The sequence below is a fragment of the Sciurus vulgaris genome, assembly GCF_902686455.1.
Source record: "Sciurus vulgaris genome assembly, chromosome: X".
Taxonomy (NCBI): Eukaryota; Metazoa; Chordata; class Mammalia; order Rodentia; family Sciuridae; genus Sciurus; species Sciurus vulgaris.
In genome coordinates this window covers 10,338,667-10,350,816 of record NC_136471.1, presented here as the reverse complement: position 1 = coordinate 10,350,816, position 12,150 = coordinate 10,338,667, and the positions used below count along the sequence as shown (strand labels likewise).

At 33.6% G+C, this 12,150-nt stretch overlaps 1 pseudogene across 1 annotated transcript; it reads right to left on the bottom strand.

Moving 5' to 3' along the window:
* Positions 1–7,249: 7,249 nt before the first annotated feature.
* Positions 7,250–8,953, bottom strand: LOC306650571 (ligand-dependent nuclear receptor-interacting factor 1-like; annotated as a pseudogene). Its single transcript has one exon. The product of its transcript is annotated as a ligand-dependent nuclear receptor-interacting factor 1-like (transcript).
* Between the last annotated feature and the right edge of the window lie 3,197 nt (positions 8,954–12,150).

The following is a 12,150-nucleotide window of genomic DNA, read 5'->3' as shown; positions in this document are numbered from 1 at the left end:
TCTAAGACTTGTCATCATTTCATTGGTGCCATCCACAGTAGGAAAGACTCAATATATGAAAAACACTTGATTTATTAAAATCGTAATGTTTATGAAAATTATAGGCAGATTTACAATAACTGGAACAAACCATATTGCTACAAGTATATTTTAGAATCACATTTGTGTTCAAATTCTAACTATATAATTTACTAGCTGTTTCCTATGTTTTATGCATACTGAGTCACAATTTCCTTTAAAAAAGAAAATAATTCTTAATTCATAATTTTTCTTATAAAGATGAGAAAGATCTAATGTATAGCCAATTAAAGCAGATTAGTTTTAAGTTAAAACATATACATGAAAGCACTGGAATAATCAAATGAATGGTTTACTTCATTTCAAAGTTTCATATCAAATATGTAACACAAAAGCTATTCGGCAAAGGGAAGAACATTCATCATGTCAGAATGAGGAGCTTCTAAGATCCCTAATAGTCAGTCAAGGTTGTTTATTTCATACAACATGGAAAATTTAATCCACACATTATTAACTCTGTTCTCAATTTCATTTATTTATTTTTTGTGGTGCTGGGGATTGAACCCAGGGCCTTGTGCATGCGAAGCAAGCACTCTACCAACTGAGCTATATCCCTAGCCCCTCTGTTCTCAATTTAAATCCACTAAAATGAGAGTGAAATATTTAAATGCATAAATGTGTTAGATCAAAAAAGAAAAAATGACAGCTGACAAGAAACTGCAATTTTAGAAGTTGAGGAGCAGATACACACATAGAAATTGGCTTAGTTGTCCAGAGAAAGTTAACTATCTCCAGAAGGAAAGGCCAACATGAAAACCAATATGTGGCATAGCATTCAAGGTGATCACTTATAAATTCTACTTTCTACAAAAGAATAGAACACAACTCAGTCAAGCTCTATGCCAGTTTTTGTTTTGTTTTGTTTTCATTTTTCAGGGTGATGCGATCTACTCTTTATCATTGTTCTTCTATGATTATTTTAATTGTACCTATGTAATGGAGTACAGTGTGAAAATCCAATAAAGGCATATAGTGTGTAATGATAAAATCTGGGTATTTAGCATTTTCATCTCCTTAAATATTTTATCAATTTTTGATCGACACTCAATAATTGTACACATTTATGAGGTATAATGTGTTATTTCAGCAAATCTATATAATATGTACTGATCAAAACAGTAATATTTTCATCTTTCTTCATGTTTCTACTAACATGTTCATCATTTCCATGTAAGACATCACCAGAAGCACTTTCATTATTCATAGATCTAACAACATTCTGTTCATGACGATGAAAGTGTATTCTTTAAAACTATAGAAGCTTTCTCTACATCTCTCTTCTTTCCAGTCTCTTATTAGAATTCCCTATAACATGCTTGTAAATGGTCAATTTTATGTATCAATCTGGCTCAGACACAGGGTGCCCCAAAATTTGAGTAAACATTTTTGGGTAGTCTCTATGTTTCTGGATGGGATTAACATTTGAATTTTCCTTATGGCTACCAAAGGCTGGTAGAGAGAAGTGGAAAGGGAAAGGGGAGTTGTTGGCATTATAAATCCTTTTAAGCAGACAGAAGGAACAAGCGTTAATAGTCTCTTGTCAAGATCAGTATCACCTAACCTGGCCATACACACTTTCTGTGGTTTCTCTGGTTGAGGATTCAATGTGTGAATACTGAGGGCCTACTGATTTCTATTTCACAGTATAGGTAAGAATTGTGACATGGACCATGTTATTTTCCTCATCCTTGCTCCCTTATGATGTTATCTGTTTTGCAGTCATTGAAATGCTTTATTTTCAGCATTCATTCCCCTGACCTCTCTTTACCTGACTCACATCACTGGTCTTTGCAGCAGTCTATAGCTATGCAAAGCATCTCCTAAAGGTAGTTGCCTAAAACAATAGCCCCCATTATAATTGTGCATGGTTATGTGAATGCAGCTGGGCAGTTCTCCAGGTTTTGTTTGTGACCTCTCCATAGTGGTCTGGGGTCATGGAGGCTTGATCCCAGTGGACGAAAGTTAGACCTGTACCCTTTACCATGTAGTCCTATGGTCATTTTTCTTCTTGGTATGACAGGCATCCTTTTTATTTTAAATATCAGGGCTTCTGTATTGGTTTTGTAAAGCTGACATGGCAAACAGTTAGATGAATTAAAATAGCAGGAATTTATTCTCTAATGGTTCTTGGGGACAGGTGTTAGAATCAAGGTATCAGTAGGGCCTTGTTCCTTTTAGAGGCTCTAGTTCAAAATCCTGGGTGACTCCAACTATCCATTGGCTTGTGGCTACCTCACTACATTCTCTGCCTCTTTATGGACTTCTCCTCTGTGTCCCAAATTTCTCTTTGTCTTTTTTTTTTTTTTTAATAAGGAAATTGTCACTGGGCTGAGGTTCTACCCAGATATTCTAGTACAATATTGTCTCAAGACCTTTAACCAAATTCCATCTGCAAGGATTCTTTTTCCAAATAAAGTCACATTTATAGGTTTTGAGTCTCAAGATATAGACACACATTTTTTAGCAGGACATCACTTGACCTGCCATAATTCCTCAACGAAAACACTCCAAGAGAAAAAGTAGAAGCTGTTAGACCTTATAAGGCACAGAGGTGGCCCAGTGTTACCTTTGTCCTATTCTTGTGGTTATTGCACAACATGGGTCCAGCCCAGATTCAGTACGGGAGGAAATGCCGTGTAAGCACCAATCACAAGAAGCGTGGCTCACTGGGACAGTACTTGGTCAAAGGCTGACACCTCTCCAGACCTAACTATTGAAATTTTTTTCTGGAAGCATTCTCACTAAAGCCCATATTTAGCATTCTGCCTTACTAGTTAGGGTTCTCTGAGTGGACGGATAATAACTTGGCTCCTTAGAAGGATAGAAGGAAAATCAAATATAAGGTTAAAATAAGTTTTGGAAAAAGGAATTGAAAAAAATTACATATTGTCTACAAGAGACACACATTAGAGCTAATCGAAATAGGTTAATTGTGAATTATCTGAAAAATATGTACCATGAAACAATAAGTGACTTTACTAATATCAGATCAAATAGACTTTCAGATAATCATAGCTATAATAGGCAGTCATTAAATAATGATAAAACAGTAAATCTATAAAACTCTACCAAGATGTGTAGTATTTATAAATATATGTGTACCTAACAGTAAGATCACAAAATATACAAAGTGAAAACTGATATAATTGTAGGAAGAAATGAATATTAGAACAATAATATTCACTATTATTATTCAGTATCCCCTTTGAGTAATGGATAAAACTACAAGACAGAAGCTAGACAAGGAAACTGAGAACTTGAACAACTCTTTAAATAAACCTAATAGAGTTGGGCAGTTTCCCATGTCTGTAATCTCAACAGCTCCAGAGGCTGAGGCAGGAGGATTACAAGTTCAAAGTCAGCCTTGGCAACTTAGTGATACCCTAAGGATCTTAATGAGAACGTGTATCAAAATTTTTAAAAATTTAAAAAGGACTGAGGATGTGGTTCAGTCATTGAGAGCCCCTGGGTTCAATCCTTGGTACAATAAATAAATAAATAAATAAATAAACATAACTAATAGATATGTAAAGAACATCATACCCAACTAAAGAAGAATATACTTTATTCTCAATTGTACATTAAAAACTCCCAATAAAATTTGAAAGATTTGAATCATATAATGTATTTTATCCATGTATAGTGAAATTAAACTGGAAAATCATAACAGATGAAAACCTGTAAAATTCAAATATTAATGAAAATTAAGGAATAAACCCAAGTAACACCAGATATTCCTTTGAGATGAATGAAAATGAAAGTATATCATATCAAAACTAATGATATGCAGCAAGTGCAGTGCACACAGGGAAACTTACAGCTATAAACATCTTTTAACAAAGAAAACATGAAATCAGTAACCTGATGATTCACATTATATTGTGTACAACCATAGAAATGAAATTATGTACCCCATTTGTGTACAATGAATCAAAATGCAGTCTGTAAAAAATTAAAAGCTAAATAAAAAATAATTTAAAAAATAAATAAAAAATAAATAAATAAAAATAATTTTAAAATTAAAAAAACTAGAAACATAAAGCTCATATTAATCCAGATTTTAAGACATCAATAATAGAAAATGATACGAGAGATTCTAAAGGCAGAAGGATAATGTAAAGCAAATAACAAACCAAAGTTGTCTATTTTAAAAGATTAAAATCGACCAAATTTTTGGTAGACTGACCATGAAAAAACAGATGATGGAAATCAGTAAAATAAAAACTCAAATTGAAGACATTGCTATTGACCTCATAGAAATGGAAAGCAGTAAAGGATCAGATAGATAATACTGTGATACATATTTACATTTTATTGTGCTGGGATTGTTCCTCAGTAGTAAAGCCCTTGCCTATTCAGCCCAAATCCCAGGTTTGATCCTGATGTAAAAATCCTCAATAAAATTCTAGCAAACTGGACCCAGCAGAATTCTAAAATATGATTTGCCCATGATCAAATGATTTAATACAGAAATATAAGGGTAATTTACCAGATAGTCACCAACAGTTAAAATATACTGCATTAATAGAATGAAAGGGAAAAATGAGAAATGATCATATCAACTGATGCAAAAAACATTCAAAAAACTGATAAAAACAATATACTAGAACTAGAAAAATTCCCTCATTTGTATTTTAATCTGTCCATGTTGCCATAACAACATAGCTTTACTGGGTAATTTATAAAGAGAAAAAATTTATTTCTGACAATGCTGAAGGCTGAAAAGTTTCTACTTACAATATGATGTTTACCTGTTGCACCCAGTGTCCTCTCATGGTGAAAGAAATAATCTCTTCCTCAACCCCTTTTATTTGTCATTTTATAATTCTATCCATAATGGCTTTACTCTCATGAATCACTTCCCAAGGGCCCCACCTTTTAATATTATTATGTTGACTCTTACTTGCTTTTATCACATTAACAATGTTTCCTCTACCTGAAATGTCCTCAGTTCCTCAATCTGTGTTGCCTATCCATGAAACTCCTTTTCATGTTTTGATACTCAAAAGCCATATCTCATTATAAACTCCTCTCTTATTTAGCTACAGTTGAAATTTTCTTAGGTTTCTTCTCCTTCCTCCTCCTCCTCCTCCTCCTCCTCCTCCTCCTCCTCCTCCTCCTCCTCCTCCTCCTCCTCCTCCTCCTCCTCCTCCTCCTCCTCCTCCTCCTCCTCCTCCTCCTCCTCCTCTTCTTCTTCTTCTTCTTCTTCTTCTTCTCTCTTTCTCTGTTGCTATTGTTTTGTGTATCTGGGAATTGTTTATTGAATTCTCATTATTTGTGGCTGAAGAATGAAGTTCTTTAGGGTAGGATGCCATGCTTTGACTTGCAAATAACAGTAAACATGAGAATACATAACTTAGAGTAGATATTGATAAATTGTTTATGGTATAAATTGAAAAGAGCAATTTTATTTTATTTCTTAACAAGTTAGTACTTCATACCTTATCAATTATTTACTCATCCACCAAAATCTGGTTTTATACACAGGGGCATAGAGATTGTAGTAGTCTCTGGCATGTTTTTGCCAGACTCAAAATTTTGGGCTACCTAGCCAAAGTGCATTAGAAAATACGTAGTTTTACTTTTCTTTCTTTTTTAAATGTTTTAAATGTTTATCAAAGTCATTAATGATTTATGAAATTATTAAGAAGACTGACAGTTGACCTTAGGATTAAGTAACATGGAAATCACTGGGGACCTTCACAAGATCTGTTTAAGTGGAGTAGATGGAGGAAAACCTGACTGGAACTATAAGGCAGTTCCACAAAATGTTAAACAGTTACTGTATAAACCAGCAATTACGTGCCTACATACATGCTCATGGTAACTGAAAATATGTTCACACAAAAATTTTTACACAAACATTCATAGCAACATTTTAGTGGCCCAAAGTGGAAATAATCCAAATGTCTATAACAGATGAATGGAAAAACAAAGTGTGATACAATTGGCCCTCTTTGTCTGCAAGTTCCACAACAACAAAAAAATTTTGTCTGCATTGAACACATACAGACATTTTTTGTCAATATTTCCAAAGCAATACAGCACAATTATCTACATAGAATTTACATTGTATTAGGCCTAACAAGTAATATAGAAATTATTTAAAGTATAGAGGAGGAGATGAGTAGCTTATAAGCAAATGCTATGCCATATTATATAACGGACTTAAATATTCAAAGATTTTGATATCTCTGGGGAGCATTCTAGAACCAATCTGCCAGATATTGGGGGATGACTATACATTCATACAAGAAAATATTGTTCAGCAATAAATAATGAAGTACTGATACATGCTACCACATGGATAAACCCTGAAAATATTAGGCTAAGAAAAACAAAACAAATACACACAAAAAAAGAAAAAAATATTGTATGACTCCATGCAGATGAAATGTTCACAACAGGCAGTTCTACCGACAGTGGTGCTTAGGCAGGGAGAGATAGGAAATGGGTGATGACTATGGTACAGGACTTGTTTCTGGTATGTTCAAAGTGTGAGTATTGATGGTTGTATACCTCTGAATAGAATAAACACCACTTTAAAAAGGAGAATTTCATGCTATGTAAAATATATTTCAATAAAGCTATTTGTAAAAATAAAAAGGCAGCAGAATCTGGTTGATGTACTTATCTCAATCCTGTTCAGTATTTTTTGATTTGCTATTTTTCTCTTTGGTTGCCATGACACAGTTTTTTCGACCTTATTTTTTCCCAGGGATTCACTAATCATTTTCTAATTCTTCTCTCTTCTTAATCCCTATCCCCACACTACTTTTAAACTCTCCCAAATAAAAAAAAAAGATAGAAAAATGTATGCCTCTATTTAGAAAAACTACATTTCACAGTTTAAAAGCATCAAATGTGATCACTGTTCATATCTACTTTTTACGCAATCTACATAACATATGTACATATATCAAAGGGGGAAAAAGGAGGAGTAAAAGGAGAATAGGGGGTACTGCTGCCTAATAACACATCACTTTAAGCCAACAATGTATCAAATAGCCTGAATTCCAAATACTATTTTGGATTATATAAAATAACTCTGTCAAATTACAAAACAGGCATCCTTCACTCTTGGAAAGTGGTTAAACACTTAATGTTGCTTTAATACATTTTTAAATGAAATTTTAAAAATCAACAATGGTAGTTAGAAGTTATCATAATTTTATGGGTAACGAAGAGAGTACATATATAATATCAATGGTAAATTTAAGTTTACTGCTGATTTCCTCTCTTGGACTATACACAATAATTACCTATTGTTGGACTAACACCTGAGCAATTTAGTTAAATATACAACAATAACAAAAATCTTATACAAATATTCAAACTTGAGAAGTTTTCAGTTAAAATAATAGAAAAATATAATTTTTTTCCTTCCAGAAAAAGGTATCCAAGAAAATGGTTCCGATACCTCATGTAGATTATTCAACAAGTAATATATGAATCCTTTTCTGTATTCCTTAAATAAAATTCTACAATCAACTGACCAAAAAACAGATTTCACAGTCAAAGAATATGAACAGATTTCATTTTCAGAATACACTTATACCTTAATGATAGTCCCTCTTTATCTGTAGTTTTGCTTTCTGTAATTTCAGTTACCCACTGTTATCCAAATATACTAAAATGGAAAACTCCAGAAAGAAATAATTTTTAACTTTTAAATTCTATGTCATTTTGAGAGGTGGCTCAGGACATGAATCATCCCTCTGTCCAGAGTTTCCACACTGTATATGCTACTTGACCATTATTCAATAATGTAACTTATTGGAGTGACTGTCAACAGTTAACACAGCACTTGAATACAGGATTCTGTACTATCTCCACTTTCAAACATCCACTTGAAAATCATCCCTGGTAGATAAGGGTGGACTACTGTATTAATACAAAAGTCTATTTAAAAAACAATTATTTCATATTAAAGATTTTCAGTATAGAATATTTTATTATTTTTGGTGCATCTTTACACATTTCTTCAAGAGCTGCTTCTTTCTCTCTTAGCACTTGCTTAAGTCGTCTTATTTTTTCATCTTGGATGGTTTCTTCTAATTCTGGTGGTGTCACTGGGAAAATAGCTTCAGTATACTTTTTATTAAAGGAGTTATTTTTTTCAAAAGCTGCACACGAACTTAATGTACCTTTCTCCTCCTCATGGGAACAGTGTTCCACCTCAGTTCTCTGTTCTTCTCTGATTTTGCTGCGGCCTGTGGGAATGTTATTTTTTGATACGACTGAAGTCTGTAAAACACTGCACAGCGGTTGGGAACTGGTGACAATAGATACCCCTTTTATGACTGTGTTGCAAGTACTCTCGGTTTTTCTCTTCTTTGTGTGATCCATCTTCTTAATGTTTTTTGTTTTTCTTTTCTTATTAAAACTCTGTTTTCTTCTTCCTTCACCACAAACTCCGTCTCGGTGTTAATTCTACTCTTCACCACACTGCTAAAGGAATCAAAACTTTTTCCAGAGTGCAAATGATCAGGAATTCGAGTAAGGCACACTTGCAAATCTTTAGTGATACCAAATATCTTTTTAAATTCAGCATCATTCTTCAGACATGACACCTTAACATTGCTTTCTTGAGAAACTTTCTTGTCGTTTCTTTCTTGAGAAACTTTTCCTAATGTTGATGCCATCTCCTTCTATATCAATGCGAGGTGCTGCCTGAATTTTCCTCTGCGGGCTTCAGGAAGACCCTCTGTAGATTATTGGACGTTTTAGAGGGTGGGGAAGGGACAGATCATCCAGGAAAGTGGGGGATGTGGGGCCAAGGTTCTCAAGGGAGCGAGAATCAGACCGAGAGAATGTTGGGCTGCAGTTGCTCCGCAGCAATTGTGAGGGGTTCAATGCGGAACGGAGGGAAAGCGAAGGCCTGTTTCACTTTTCATAATCAAAGGATGGAATTAATGAGAATTGTGATTTTACTAAATGGTGCCCAGGCAAGCTAGCAGACAGAATGCATATCCAATGCCTTGTATGTAGAAAGGTAGATATAGTTAATTCTGTAGGTGGATTGTTGTCACTTTTATATTCTATATAACAACAGCATCAATAATAATACATATTAATGATTCCTGCAAGTCTGTGAGTCTACATTTGGTTAAACTCCATCTTTATGGACAAGTTTGCGATTTTTGTCCTGTCCAGAATTTAAATATGGCACCATTTTATTATTTTACTGTCTCTATAGAAATAGTGCCCTGGAAGAAGTGTGTTTTCATAGAATTTTGTAGTTGAAAGGTCAGAAAATAATTAGCCTAGTGTACAGTTTGCAACATTATTACTGGTAGTAGACCTCCTGTGTTCCATCCCTGACTCTGCTCATTTCTAGCTATATGGATGAGTATGAGTATTTTACCAAGTCTATATGTGTCTCAGTTTCCTCATCTTTAAACAGTATCTATGGTCAGTGGAATTCTAACGTAAACCCCAATATTCTCTATATTGCCATATATGCCTTATGGCAATCCTTTTCCATTGAGTGGGAGTGGAGTCTATTAATATAATCGGATAGTCACTGTAGTAATTACATTATGTCATAGAGGACTATATTAGACAGATATTTGAATTGAGTGAGATTCTCCTTGTATCTTTGGAGAAGCAAAAGTGAACTTCCTATAGAAGAACCTGAGAGTGGAATTAAGAGTGGTCCCCTGTTAATAGTCACCAAGAAAACAGGGATTTCAGTCCTATGGGGTCGACAATAGGAATTCAACAAACAACTTGAAGGAGCTTGGAAGTGACTCTCTGAAGACAAGCTTCCAGATGATGGAACAGTTGACCATGAGACCCTGAGTAAAAACCTCACCAAGTGACATCTGCACTTGTCACCCATGGAAACTGTGATAATAAATTTTAAGTCATAAAGTTATTGGCAATATGTTACACAGCAGTGGTAAGCTACCAATCATGGCATTATTATGAAGACTAAATGAGCAAAATATTTAAATATATATGAGACTGTGAAATGAAAATGCATATCATTTAAGAAGCTAAAAATGAAATGTGTGTACATCTGCAAGCAAATGTAGAGTAGACAGCAATATTGGGAAAACTTTCTCAAAACTCAATCGTTAGTTCCATATATTAAAGATTGGATTTTGCATTACATTCTCTATTTCTTTCAAATTAGAACCCACTGTGGATAACTCCACATAACTACTGTAATTTCATAATTTATTCTCCATTAATTTGATATATATAATCTCCCCAAGAAACTGTTTCAAATATATTTCTTCTGTATTCAATACCAACTTAATAAAAATCCACTTCTAAGATCTCTTGGAGCATAACAGTTCTATGAAGCTGATGAAATTAGAAATATTTAAATGAATGAAATATATGCAACCAAGATGAATTTTGAATAATTTTATAAATCATTCTCAGTTTCTGTAGGATAATGCAAATGGTACTTCAGCTCGTTCAACAATTCATTTAGGTTCTTTTTCACCCTCTCATTATACTTAGAATAAAATGTCTGTAGTGGTTTAGAAGGCTTAAAATATTAGAACAAAATAATCGACACTTTACTGCTGATTTCAAGCTGTTACATGAACAATGAATCACCAATGTTGCCAATTTTACATTATGAACTAAAAATGTTTCATACAATAAAAGTTTATGTTTCCAGTGGCAGTCAATTTATTATTTTATTTAGAAAGATTCATTTGACATCCAGCTGCTGTAAGCTAGGTATATTTTGAAATAAGTTTGTCATTTAGATATTGATTTACATGTATTAAGAACATTAAAACAAGGTTATTTTTTTCTTCAAGTCTTTGTTTACCAAATCAGATGAACTATTTTGCATTCACTTTTATTACTGTATCATATGAAACAGAAAATTTTACCAATTGACCAAAAAATACTTTACTGAATGTTAGTAGGTCCTACCTTCCAAATTATACAGGAAGATAATTATATAATGTATCCCATAATATAATTTTAAATGCACTCAGTTTTATAAGTTTAGAACACATCTTATTACTTCATATCTTGTATTGTGCAATATGACCTTTATTGTCTAGTTTCCAAAGGCAGGTATCTCTGTTTAATCAGCCTGTGCTGTAGATTTTCATAAGAAGTGTTTTTCAACCTGTGGGTAGGAGCATACTGGAAGGAGAAGTTGTCTAGCAGAAATCCTCAATGTACTCAAATAGTGATACTTACACATATTCAATGGCATATAATGTAGAAATATGCATATATTTCACCACACTTGGTCAGGGGGACAAGAAAATTTTGTGGGATTCTTTTTTTTTTTTTTTTTTTACCAGAGTGGTGACCAATTTGTTCTTACTTTTATGAACCTTACTTTGGGGAGTTTTGCCAAAATAGTGAGCAGTAACTTGTGCATAAAAACCTTGGAAAGCATCTTTAATCTTCAATACATAATGGAATCTGCTTATAAGAATACTGTCAAAATCTCCATGGTCTGTTTATAGCGTGGGATTTCCATCTTCTCTGTGCCAAGGTACAGGGTTCTTTTGCCATACATTCCAAGACCACATTATTAGTTATTGGTATCCAATTCCCTCAACATACCTATAAATCAGTGTTCCTGCCAGTTGTTAGGATGCTTCATGGTAGTAGGGTACACATCTCCAGCACTTGAAGAACCCAGGTATACCCTCCTCCTCAGTCTAATAAATCTAACTCTCTCTCACCAAAGGCTAAAATGATGCTGACTCATTCTCCTTAGGATTCCTTCCTAGGCACCTAAAAAAGTGTTGGCAGGACTTTTTCTTCAGGTAATTTATATACTTTAATATGTTTTATTTAACTCTATATCTTGGAATTATTTTAGATTTACAGGAAGTATTTGAAAAATAATACAGGGTTTCTTTATACCTTGGTTTTCCTTTCGTGTTAATATATTTCTTTGGTATATTTGTCAAAATCCAAAACCCAGTGTTTGCTTGGTATTATTAAATTTTAGATTTTAGCAGTTTTTCCACTAATATCCATTTTTCTATTCCAGAATCCAATCCTGGACAGCACATTGCATTCAGTGTTGTTTGGTTTTGGTTCAGCAACAAAAAATTAAATAAATGAAAAGGAAAC